Source organism: Salmo trutta, chromosome 4, assembly GCF_901001165.1.
Source record: "Salmo trutta chromosome 4, fSalTru1.1, whole genome shotgun sequence".
NCBI lineage: Eukaryota > Metazoa > Chordata > Actinopteri > Salmoniformes > Salmonidae > Salmo > Salmo trutta.
Window position 1 is genome coordinate 59,296,720 of NC_042960.1, and position 11,538 is coordinate 59,308,257.

The 11,538-nt window shown below is 41.5% G+C and overlaps 1 protein-coding gene across 1 annotated transcript in view; it reads right to left on the reverse strand.

The window, feature by feature from the left end:
- grm8b (glutamate receptor, metabotropic 8b) overlaps positions 1–11,538 on the reverse strand; it is a 212,374-nt gene that overhangs the window by 18,600 nt on the left and 182,236 nt on the right. The window lies entirely within an intron of this gene.

Genomic DNA, 11,538 nt, shown 5'->3' on the forward strand with positions numbered 1-11,538 from the left:
ATAGAAAAAAAGATGGAGAATGCATTGCCATTGTTATAGTCAAGGCTCTCTCAAGATTGTTTTTCAGTGTACCTGTCACAGATACAGCCAAGAAAAATGGTTTAGCCGTCACTATTGACTACAATCTACACTGCCAAAGTTCCAAATTCCTTTCAGGTAGCTATCTTGTCTCCCAGATGACCTGCCTACAGTAACACTGCTCATGTACTGCCTCGTGTCCTTAAAACTCGTCAAATCCAACACAGTCGGGAAGGAAGTGGAGAGCATTATTAAAAATATACATCTCAAGAGAACCATGTATTATTAAATTTTCTGCAGAGAAGTTGAGAGGATTGGGCCTGAAGTATCAGATAAAGAGATGTGACTCTCCAAAACACCACCCACAACCACATTATGCTTTCTGTGTCTGTCAGTGATAAATTAATCCATTGACACACTTTCCCACTGTGGGCACCTATCACCCTCTTGCCTTTGTGCGGCGGCTTGGCAGAGAGCTGCAAATTAAACAGGAAGAATAGGTATGATTGTTTGGACATACACAGCACATCTATCTGAATCTCACTGCAATACACACAAGGAAATCCTCCAGTCTGAAGATATCCCCCTGTATTTTGGTGCCCTTTCAAGTTGGCACATCATTTAAAATAAAATAAATGTTATGAGAAAGATCACTAGATGAGATTTGTACATTTTCTTTTTGTATTTTAATTACTAATGAAGGTTAGAAAATGCATGAGGGATTGGCGGCATACAAACATTTGCAATAACCAAGAATCCACGGTGATACTGTATGTTACTGAAATACTCACAGTACAATTTTATAGACATACAGTGCCTTCAGAAAGTATTCACACCCCTTTACTTTTCCCAAAATTGTTAATGTTACAAGGTAGGATTAAAGATTGATTTAATTGTAATTTTTTGTCAACGATCTACACAAAATACTCAAAGTAATGTCAAAATGGAAGAAAAATTCGAACATTTTGGAAAATAAATTGACATATGTAAAACATTTTAGAAAAATAAAACACTCATATAGCTTGATTAGATAAGTATTCAACCCCCTGAGTCAATATATGTTAGAATCATTATTGGCAGAGATTACAGCTTTGCGTCTTTCTGGGTAAGTCTCTATGAGCTTTGCATGCCTGGATTGTACAATATTTGCACATTATTCTTTAAAAAATTCTTCAAGCTCTGTCCAGTTGGTTTTGATCATTACTAGACAGTAATTTTCAAGTCTTGCTATATATTTTCAAGCAGATTTAATTCAAATTGTAACTAGGCCACTCAGGAACATTGTAAGCAAACTGTTTTAGGTTTTTGTCTTGCTGAAAGCACAGGAGGTTGGTCGCACCTTATTGGAGAGGATGGGCTCGTGGCCATGGCTGGAGAGGAATAGGTAGAATGGTATCAAATACATAAATCACATGGTTTGATGCCATTCCATTCGCTCTGTTCCAGCCATTACTATTAGCTGTCCTCCCCTTAGAAGCCTCTAATAGCTGAAAGGTGAATTTGTCTACCAGTGTCTGTTAAAAAGGAGACTGAACCAGGTTTTCCTCTAAGATTTTGCCTGTGCTTAGCTCTATTCTGTTTCTTTTTATCCCAAAAAACTCCCTATGATGAAAAGCATACCCATAACATGATGCAGCCACCACCATGCGTGAAAATATGAAAGGGAGATACCTAGTCAGTTGTCCAACTGAATGTATTCAACTGACATGTGTCTTCTGCATTTATCCCAACCCCTTTGAATTAGAGAGGTGCGGGGGGGCTGCCTTAATCGACATCCACATCTTTGGCTCCTGGGGAACAGGGGGTTAACTGCTATGCTCAGGGGCAGAACGACCAATTTTTACCTTGTCAGCTCAGGGATTCGATACAGCAACCTTCTGGTTACTGGCCCAACACTCTAATCACTAAGCTACCTGCCGCCCCAAGAGTGGTACTTAGTGATATGTTTTGCTCGATTTGCCCCAAACATAACGGTTTGTATTGGACATCCCTGAGCGGTTTCCTTCCTCTCCGGCAACTGAGTTAGGAAGGACGCCTGTATCTATGCGAGTCATTGGAAAACCTCCCTGGTCTTTGTGGATGAATCTGTGTTTGAAATTCACTGCTCGACTGAGGACCTTAAAAATAATTGTATGTGTGGGGTACAGAGATGATGTAGTCATTGAAAAATCATGTTATACACTATTATTGCACACAGAGTGAGTCCATGCAATTTATTATGTGACTTGCAAAAAAAAAATCCTGAACTTATTTAGGATCGCTATAACAAAAAGGTTGAATACTTATTGACTCAAGACATTTCAGCTCTTCAGTTTTTATTAATTTGTAAAAATGTCTTTAAACATAATTCCACTTTGACATTATGGGATATTGTGTGTAGGTCAGTGACACAAAATCTAAATTGAATCCATTTTAAATTCAGGCAGTAACACAACAAAATGTGTAAAAAGTCAATGGGTGTGAATGCTTTCTGAAGCCACTGTATACCTATTCATCAACTTAGAGTAGATATTTAGCTGACTGATAAGCCAGCAACAATTAGCTTGCTTTGTGTATCAATGCATCTGACATGATATACTGTCATATCTGTAGTTCATCTATACTTTTGTCACATAGGTTCAAGTGATGCTACAGAATGGAACCACCTAGACTTAAACGATGACGGGCCAGTCTAACAATACCTCTGCTCTGACTCGGTCAAAAACAACAACATTAATGCTCATTCTTAACCGTTCTGCACTCCAATCAGCCCTTTGATTGTAACAAACGTGACTACATTTTTTTATACTGCGACTCTGTGGCTCTTTACATAGATGATTAGATGGTTGGGCAATGCGTTGATTGAACCAATCACAGACATAATCACGGGTTGACCCACTCTCAAGCTTCCAATTACCCACACAGCTTACAAAGTAGATTCCTTTAGAAACAGAATCCAGAGCAACGACATATTGTAATGAAAGAGCAGACACCCTCAGTAATTTATGATTACTGAGTGGGCGCAGGTTTTGATTATATCCAAGTCCTACCTTCTTCAACATGAATAAATGCATGGCAAATCGCATCTGCACAGCGATGAATCACCATACCATCCTCGGGATCCAGAGCCCCCCCAGCAAAATCATGTTGATATGATGTAAAAAATATTCCCCGAATATTTCTCGATAATGATGATGGTGCGGGGCTCTGGTATGAATGAATGATAAGATTGGAAATCAGCCCCAGTTACATGGTGACAACAGAGACACGGCAGAATGACAGCTTTCAACAGAATGTCAGACACTTGAAAGGTTTTCATGGGGCCAGATTAGTGCTCTCACATGGGATACTCTCAAATCAAATCAAATCTATTTGTCACATGCGTCGAATACAACAGGTGTAATCCTTACCGTGAAATGCTTACTTACAAGCCCTTAACGATCCATTGTGACAGGCTGACCTGACCCTTGACATATGCAAAAAGCCCCTCCAAAACACAAATCTGTGTTCCAAGCAGTGGCATGAGAATGATGTGGATGATAGTGGATGATAGTGGATGACAGTGGATGACAGTGGATGATGTGGATGACAGTAAATGACAGTGGATGATATGGATTATAGTGGATGACAGTTGATGACAGTGGATGATAGTGGATGACAGTAAATTACAGTGGATGATAGTGGATGACAGTGGATGACAGTGGATGACAGTGGACGATAGTGGATGATAGTGGATGAAAGTGGATGATATGGATGACAAAAGACTGAAGAATCCGCACATTGCTCTAATGCTGACAAATTGTTTGATTATTGGTAATGTTACATTTTTTGGTATCAATGTACAGTGTCTTTGCATTTGGTATGGATGCAAATGAGCGCACCTCTCTTTTAGTGAGTTACTGTAAAAACTAAAACAAGCCATTGCATTAATCTCAAGGTAGATCTACTGGCATTTCATTCATCTCAAAGTTGGTCTACTGGCATTTCATTAATCTCAAAGTAGATCTACTGGCGTTTCATTCATCTCAAAGTAGATCTACTGGCGTTTCATTAATCTCAAAGTAGATCTACTGGCGTTTCATTCATCTCAAAGTAGATCTACTGGCATTTCATTAATCTCAAAGTAGATCTACTGGCATTTCATTCATCTCAAAGTAGATCTACTGGCATTTCATTCATCTCAAAGTAGATCTACTGGCGTTTCATTATTCTCAAAGTAGATCTACTGGCGTTTCATTATTCTCAAAGTAGATCTACTGGCATTTCATTCATCTCAAAGTAGATCTACTGGCGTTTCATTAATCTCAAAGTAGATCTACTGGCGTTTCATTAATCTCAAAGTAGATCTACTGGCGTTTCATTAATTACAGGCCACATACAAGGGTTTTACATTCAAGATCATCCTGGGTATGGACCTTGAATTCAGCAGCTTATCACCAATGCTCCTTTCTGCCTCAAGGAATCTCAATCCAGAAGGCCAAAAGCTTTACTTTATGCCTTAGGCTAGAAGCAACAGGAAGAAGAGCTTTTGTAAAAGGAATGCATTGACAGATGACATTGAACTGTAGGTGGCTCGAGGATCTGTAAAAAAAAAAGGTGCAGTAATTGCTTGTGAATTATATACTGTGTTATGCTTCATAAATGGGTTATTGTGACAAGGCCTGCCAAAATCATATCAATCTGATTTGTGCAGTCTCGAGGCTACGGCAGACAGACTTTCCCTTTTACAAAACTCTTCCGGATAGCACCGTATGAAAACAATATTTTTCATTGGTTGTTTTGTTTGTCAATAAAAAAGATGGAGGAGTGCTATTGTACAGTAGGTCATGTAGAACTCTGACTCCGGAGACATGTCCACATTTCATTTACCTCTAATGGAGGCCAATGTCCACACATATTTCATTTCCTCTACTGGCAGTGCAAATAAGTCATGGGAATGCCAATATATATTCTTATTCTCCGCTACAATTTCCCCCTTAAAGTGCCAACAGGGTCATGGTTCAAGTGTCTAATGGCAGCCCTGCTGTCAGCACGTGAGGTAAGAGTAGTCATTGTTTTATGTTCTATTAACTCAACGATTGCTATTGAATAGAACCCTGACTAAAGTGGCATTCTTTAGGACAGACAGGCAGCAGACATTAGACCTGAAAAACAGCAGTGGGAGATTTTCTAGCTTATTACAATTCATCTCCCACTATTGATTGTTTCTTGGCATCTCAGAGGGCTCAGGGTAGAGTCCTGCACGGGTCAGTTTCTAATATATACAGTATCGGACCCAATGCAGGATTCTGGCTCAGGGGTGGGAGAGGAAATTCTGCAACAAGCTACATATGGTTTGCAACCTGTCAGTGAATTCATTTAATTGTTTGTTTGTTTGTTCGTTCATTCAAATATCAAAAGGAAGGAATAAATAATGTGACACAGCAGAAAGCCCCAAAACTAAAACTGGACCCTTATCACTGTTTAGTTAAAAGTCCATGTCCAAACTAATGGACGAAATCACCCTGATGACTATTCTATTTCTCTATGCTCTAGTAATCGTGTTCTAAACAAGACACAAAAGCCTTTATATTCTGATGGTTTTATCATAGTAAATGTTAGCATTAGAGGCAAATAGTCCTGTTTATGCTCATTCTCTATTAGCCTCCTGACACTAATCTAAAAATAAGCGTATGTATGAATCCACTCAGGCGAATGGGAACGCGGTTGGGTTAGCAATTAGCCTCTGGCTATAGTCACAGTCACTGTCGAAGCGCTGCTCAAAGCTTGGACGTCTGATTCGGTACATTTCAAACTCTGTTTACGGGTAACCCCTACGCTTTGCTCCCAAAAACCAGTGTGGAGGGAAAAAAACTCTATTGATGCTCATATGTGACGATGTGTGTGTGTTCATACGCTAAGTCACTCCTACAGTCTCAATCAAGCATTTTATACACAGGCAGGAACAGACTCACACATGCATGTGTGTTGGAATACTATGTGTATTTCATAAGGTAAGACACTCCTGTACATTCAATCATCCTGTCTTTAACCTATCAATCTGCATTATTTCTTGAAAAGATTCTTGTGCATAACATTCATCCTACACTTAGAATTGCAAACGCATGCATAACTTTTTCCTCTTTTTGTTGTCGTTACTTTAATTTAATTCAATGATTAAGGGATGTTTCATCATCCAATGTAGCACTGATGTGGGTTTGACTGAACACAGGCTTGCAATTTCTGTCCCGCAGTCATATTCATTGCTAATTCAATGTTTTTTCTCCCAAAATAAGACAGTGCAGTTCCACATTCATCAAGTTTGGCAGAGATATGAATCCCTTCAAGGTCTGAAGATTGTTAAAAAATCAACTGAAGCTTTACTAGTTGTGCATGCTTGCCGTGAAAAGCCAGTGAGAATGCCTATTCCCCTGCTCCATATTTCTCCCTAGCCCATTGCCGGAGAAGAAGATAGAATAATTATTCAGATCTGCCTCTCCCGCTCAGGTAGGGAGCTGGGAGGAGAGACGCTTGTGGATATATGGAAACTTACCCGACTGAGGTATTGAAATTTTGAGGCAGATCAAGGAAAAGCATGCAAAATAGCTACACATGAGGGGAAAGATGAGAGGAGGGAAGAGTGCTTTTTACAAGTTACTCACGCTGTTTCCATATGGACAGCCAAAGGAAAAAGATGTAGGAGTCAACACCTTCTGTTGTACGAATTACTTTTGATGTTCACTTGTTTTTCTAACATGATACAACACAGTATGGTCTTAGTTTAAGGACTGAGAAATATTACCAAACTTAGGTAGGGCCTTTGTGCTGAAAGCATGGGCCTTTGTGCTGAAAGGACAGACCACATTCTTGAAAAAACAGTTAAGTCTGTCTGCCTCTGTATGTGTGTGTACAGGGCCTGTGAAGTCTTTCTGCCTCTGTATGTGTGTCTACGGGGCCTGTGAAGTCTTTCTGCCTCTGTATGTGTGTCTATGGGGCCTGTGAAGTCTTTCTGCCTCTGTATGTGTGTCTACGGGGCCTGTGAAGTCTTTCTGCCTTTGTATGTGTGTGTACAGGGCCTGTGAAGTCTTTCTGCCTCTGTATGTGTGTCTACGGGGCCTGTGAAGTCTTTCTGCCTTTGTATGTGTGTGTACAGGGCCTGTGAAGTCTTTCTGCCTCTGTATGTGTGTCTACAGGGCCTGTGAAGACTTTCTGCCTTTGTATGTGTGTCTACGGGGCCTGTGAAGTCTTTCTGCCTCTGTATGTGTGTCTACAGGGCCTGTGAAGTCTTTCTGCCTCTGTATGTGTGTCTACGGGGCCTGTGAAGTCTTTCTGCCTCTGTATGTGTGTCTACGGGGCCTGTGAAGTCTTTCTGCCTTTGTATGTGTGTCTACAGGGCCTGTGAAGTCTTTCTGCCTCTGTATGTGTGTCTACGGGGCCTGTGAAGTCTTTCTGCCTCTGTATGTGTGTCTACGGGGCCTGTGAAGTCTTTCTGCCTCTGTATGTGTGTCTACGGGGCCTGTGAAGTCTTTCTGCCTACAATACAGACGGTTGGCCAAGGGTAAATAGTCTACATAGAGTGATTAACTGACTCATTCAGCACCACGAGCATAAAGAAATCCATTTGAAAACCTTAACCTCAACGGAGTCAGAGCATGGGGAGATATGTGAAGTGTTATTTCTTTCTCCCTCTATCTAAGCAAGTCCATCTCGCCACACACTTTGAAAAGGATGACAACCTTGAAAATGGATGCTGAAGTAACAGGCGTGAGATGAAGATGTACCGGCTTTATCTACTGTAGCCTTTTATCACACCCATTCAAGAGGTACTTTGGTGTAGAATTACAAAAGTACTGGGCCAAGGTTAAATGAATCACATTGTTATCTCACAACTCTGAACGTGAGCTGTCTTCGGCTTTGCACGTGTTCCGAGAGAGGGACATATAAATGACTGTATGTTCTGAGCTGAAGAGAGACAGGGACATATAAACAACTGTATGTTCTGAACTGAAGAGAGACAGGGACATAAAATGATTATGTTTTGAACTGAAGAGAGACAGGGACATAAAATGACTATGTTTTGAGCTGAAGAGAGACAGGGACATATAAAGAACTGTATGTTCTGAGCTGAAGAGAGACAGGGACATATACACAACTGTATGTTCTGAGCTGAAGAGAGACAGGGACATATAAACAACTGTATGTTCTGAACTGAAGAGAGACAGGGACATATAAACAACTGTATGTTCTGAGCTGAAGAGAGAGACGGACATATAAACAACTGTATGTTCTGAACTGAAGAGAGAGAGGGACATATAAGCAGCTGTATCTGTGGCTCAGTTGGTAGAGCATGGTGTTTGCAACACCAGGGTTGTGGGTTCGATTCCCACGGGGGGCCAGCACAGGAAAAAAAAAAAAAAAAAAATGTATGAAATGTATGCATTCACTACTGTAAGTCGCTCTGGATAAGAGCGTCTGCTAAATGATGTAAATGTAATTATCAGTCCAGCATGTGATAAAAACACAATAGGAAGAGAAAGACAATCCTTTCTGACAAATAGTTACTTTATGGTGAATTAGCTATGTAGTTCTAAGTAATGAAATAAAGTATAAAACATAATCTTAGCTTAGAAACAATTAAGAACCTCAGAGTTAGATTCTACAGCTTTAAGCTCTATATGTGTAAAATATATGGTGATGTGTGGTTGTGCTGGTGGTGATAAATGCCTGATGTTATTCATCCCATTGATGAAGACGGCAGAGCTGTATCAGAAGTACTGAGCTTTTTCTTATCCCTTAAAGGAAAAAGACTCCCAATTATTTTTTCATTGGAGTTTGTTAGAGTGAAGAGTCAGACTATTGGGTCTTGAAGTGTCCCTAAAAGTAGTTTTTGACAGCCGTGGAGCTTATTAATCATGGATTCACTCTCTGAAGTGGTAATCCAAGCCATGGAAGTGACAAATAATAATCAAACCATGAATTACAGACTGAAACAGATCGTGGGGGATCGAAGAAGGATGCCGGATTGGCACATATTAAAAAAATCTGTTCTAACAAAGTGGATATTCATCAAATCAGCCATGATTGATGTATTGTAACAGGCCCACAATGTGGTTACTAAAGTCAGATTTTGATATATTTGTCTGTTTTCAATGTAGAACATTTTGAAGTTGTCCTTTTTCAGGTTTAGAAGAAGTAACTGCTAAATGCTAACTCCCATTCGTATGAGCTGGTAGCATAGCTAGCATACAGAAATCGGTGGTTGTAGTCAAAGTAGTTTTTAGCTGTAATGCAGTTGATTGGTGATGATGACATAAACATATATTGGGGTTGACATCCATATAAGCATTTTACTCCGATTTTTACCTCAACATAGTGTGAAATACACAAATAAACAATATCCTAATTGCAGGCTAATTTTGATGGAGGAAATGAGGAGATTTGGGATCTTTCCCCCACGCATTTCCATGACATTTCCATTCTTTTGGTCGAGTTCGATTGACCTCTTTACTGCATGTATAAGCCAAAAATTATTGTGATACTGTATGAATACCAATTTGTTTTATTGAACCCGAGACAATACCCATGATAAGAATTGAACACAGAGAATGTGTGAATCTCTAGTCTAGCTGACAGAGATCTATCTATGGCTACCCTCAAAGAAGACCCATCTTGACAGATGACCAAGACTGTGAAAATAGGTAGAACAAGATGAGAGGAGAAACTGGACGAGTCAAGAGAAGAGAAGGAGAGTGGAGAGAGAAGAGCAGAGGAGGAGAGTGAAGAGAGAAGAGCAGAGTTAGTTTTTTTAACTAGGCAAGTCAGTTAAGAACAAATTCTTATTTTCAACGATGGCCTAGGAACAGTGGGTTAACTGCCTTGTTCAGGGGCAGAACGACAGATTTGTACCTTGTCAGCTCAGAAATTTGATCTTAAAACTTTTTGGTTATTAGTCCAATGCTCTAACCACTAGGCTACCTGCCGAGAGTGAAGAGAGAAGAGCAAGGGAGGAGAGTGAAGAGAGAAGAGCAAGGGAGGAGAGTGAAGAGAGAATAGAGAAGAGCAGAGAAGGAGAGTGAAGAGATAAGAGCAGAGGAGGAGAGTGAAGAGAGAAGAGTAGAGGACGAGAGTGAAGAGAGAAGAGCAAGGGAGGAGAGTGAAGAGAGAATAGAGAAGAGCAGAGAAGGAGAGTGGAGAGAGAAGAGCAGAGGAGGAGAGTGAAGAGAGAAGGGCAAAGGAGGAGAATGAAGAGAGAAGAGCAGAGGAGAGTGAAGAGAGAAGAGCAGAGGAGAGTGGAGAGAGAAGAGCAGAGGAGGAGAGTGGAGAGAGAAGAGAGAAGCGCAAAGGAGGAGAGTGAGCAGAGGAGAGTGGAGAGAGAAGAGCAGAGGAGAGTGGAGAGAGAAGAGCAGAGGAGGAGAGTGGAGAGAGAAGAGAGAAGCGCAAAGGAGGAGAGTGAAGAGAGAAGTGGAGAGGAGGAGAGTGGAGAGAGAAGAACAGAGGAGGAGAGTGAAGAGAGAAGAGAAAAAAGCAGAGGAGGAGAGAGAAGAGAGAAGAGCAGAGGAGGAGAGCGGAGAGAAGAGCAGAGGAGGAGAGTGGAGAGAGAAGAGAAAAGAGCAGAGGAGGAGAGTGAAGAGAGAAGAGCAGAGGAGGAGAGTGAAGGGAGAAGAGCAGAGGAGGAGAGTGAAGAGAGAAGAGAGAAGAGCAGAGGAGGAGAGTGAAGAGATAAGAGCAGAGGAGGAGAGTGGAGAGAGAAGAGCAGAGGAGGAGAGTGAAGAGAGAAGAGCAGAGGACGAGAGTGAAGAGAGAAGAGCAGAGGAGAGTGGAGAGAGAAGAGCAGAGGAGGAGAGTGAAGAGAAAATAGAGAAGAGCAGAGAAGGAGAGTAAAGAGATAAGAGCAGAGGAGGAGAGTGAAGAGAGAAGAGTAGAGGACGAGAGTGAAGAGAGAAGAGCAGAGGAGAGTGGAGAGAGAAGAGCAGAGGAGGAGAGTGAAGAGAGAAGGGCAAAGGAGGAGAATGAAGAGAGAAGAGCAGAGGAGAGTGAAGAGAGAAGAGCAGAGGAGAGTGGAGAGAGAAGAGCAGAGGAGGAGAGTGAGCAGAGGAGAGTGGAGAGAGAAGAGCAGAGGAGAGTGGAGAGAGAAGAGCAGAGGAGGAGAGTGGAGAGAGAAGAGAGAAGCGCAAAGGAGGAGAGTGAAGAGAGAAGTGGAGAGGAGGAGAGTGGAGAGAGAAGAATAGAGGAGGAGAGTGAAGAGAGAAGAGCAGAGGAGGAGAGTGAAGAGAGAAGAGAAAAAAGCAGAGGAGGAGAGTGGAGAGAGAAAAGAGAAGAGCGGAGAGAGAAGAGAGAAGAGCAGAGGAGGAGAGCGGAGAGAAGAGCAGAGGAGGAGAGCGGAGAGAAGAGCAGAGGAGGAGAGTGGAGAGAGAAGAGAAAAGAGCAGAGGAGGAGAGTGAAGAGAGAAGAGCAGAGGAGGAGAGTGAAGGGAGAAGAGCAGAGGAGGAGAGTGAAGAGAGAAGAGAGAAGAGCAGAGGAGGAGAGTGAAGAGATAGATCAGAGGAGAGAGTGAGAAGAGAG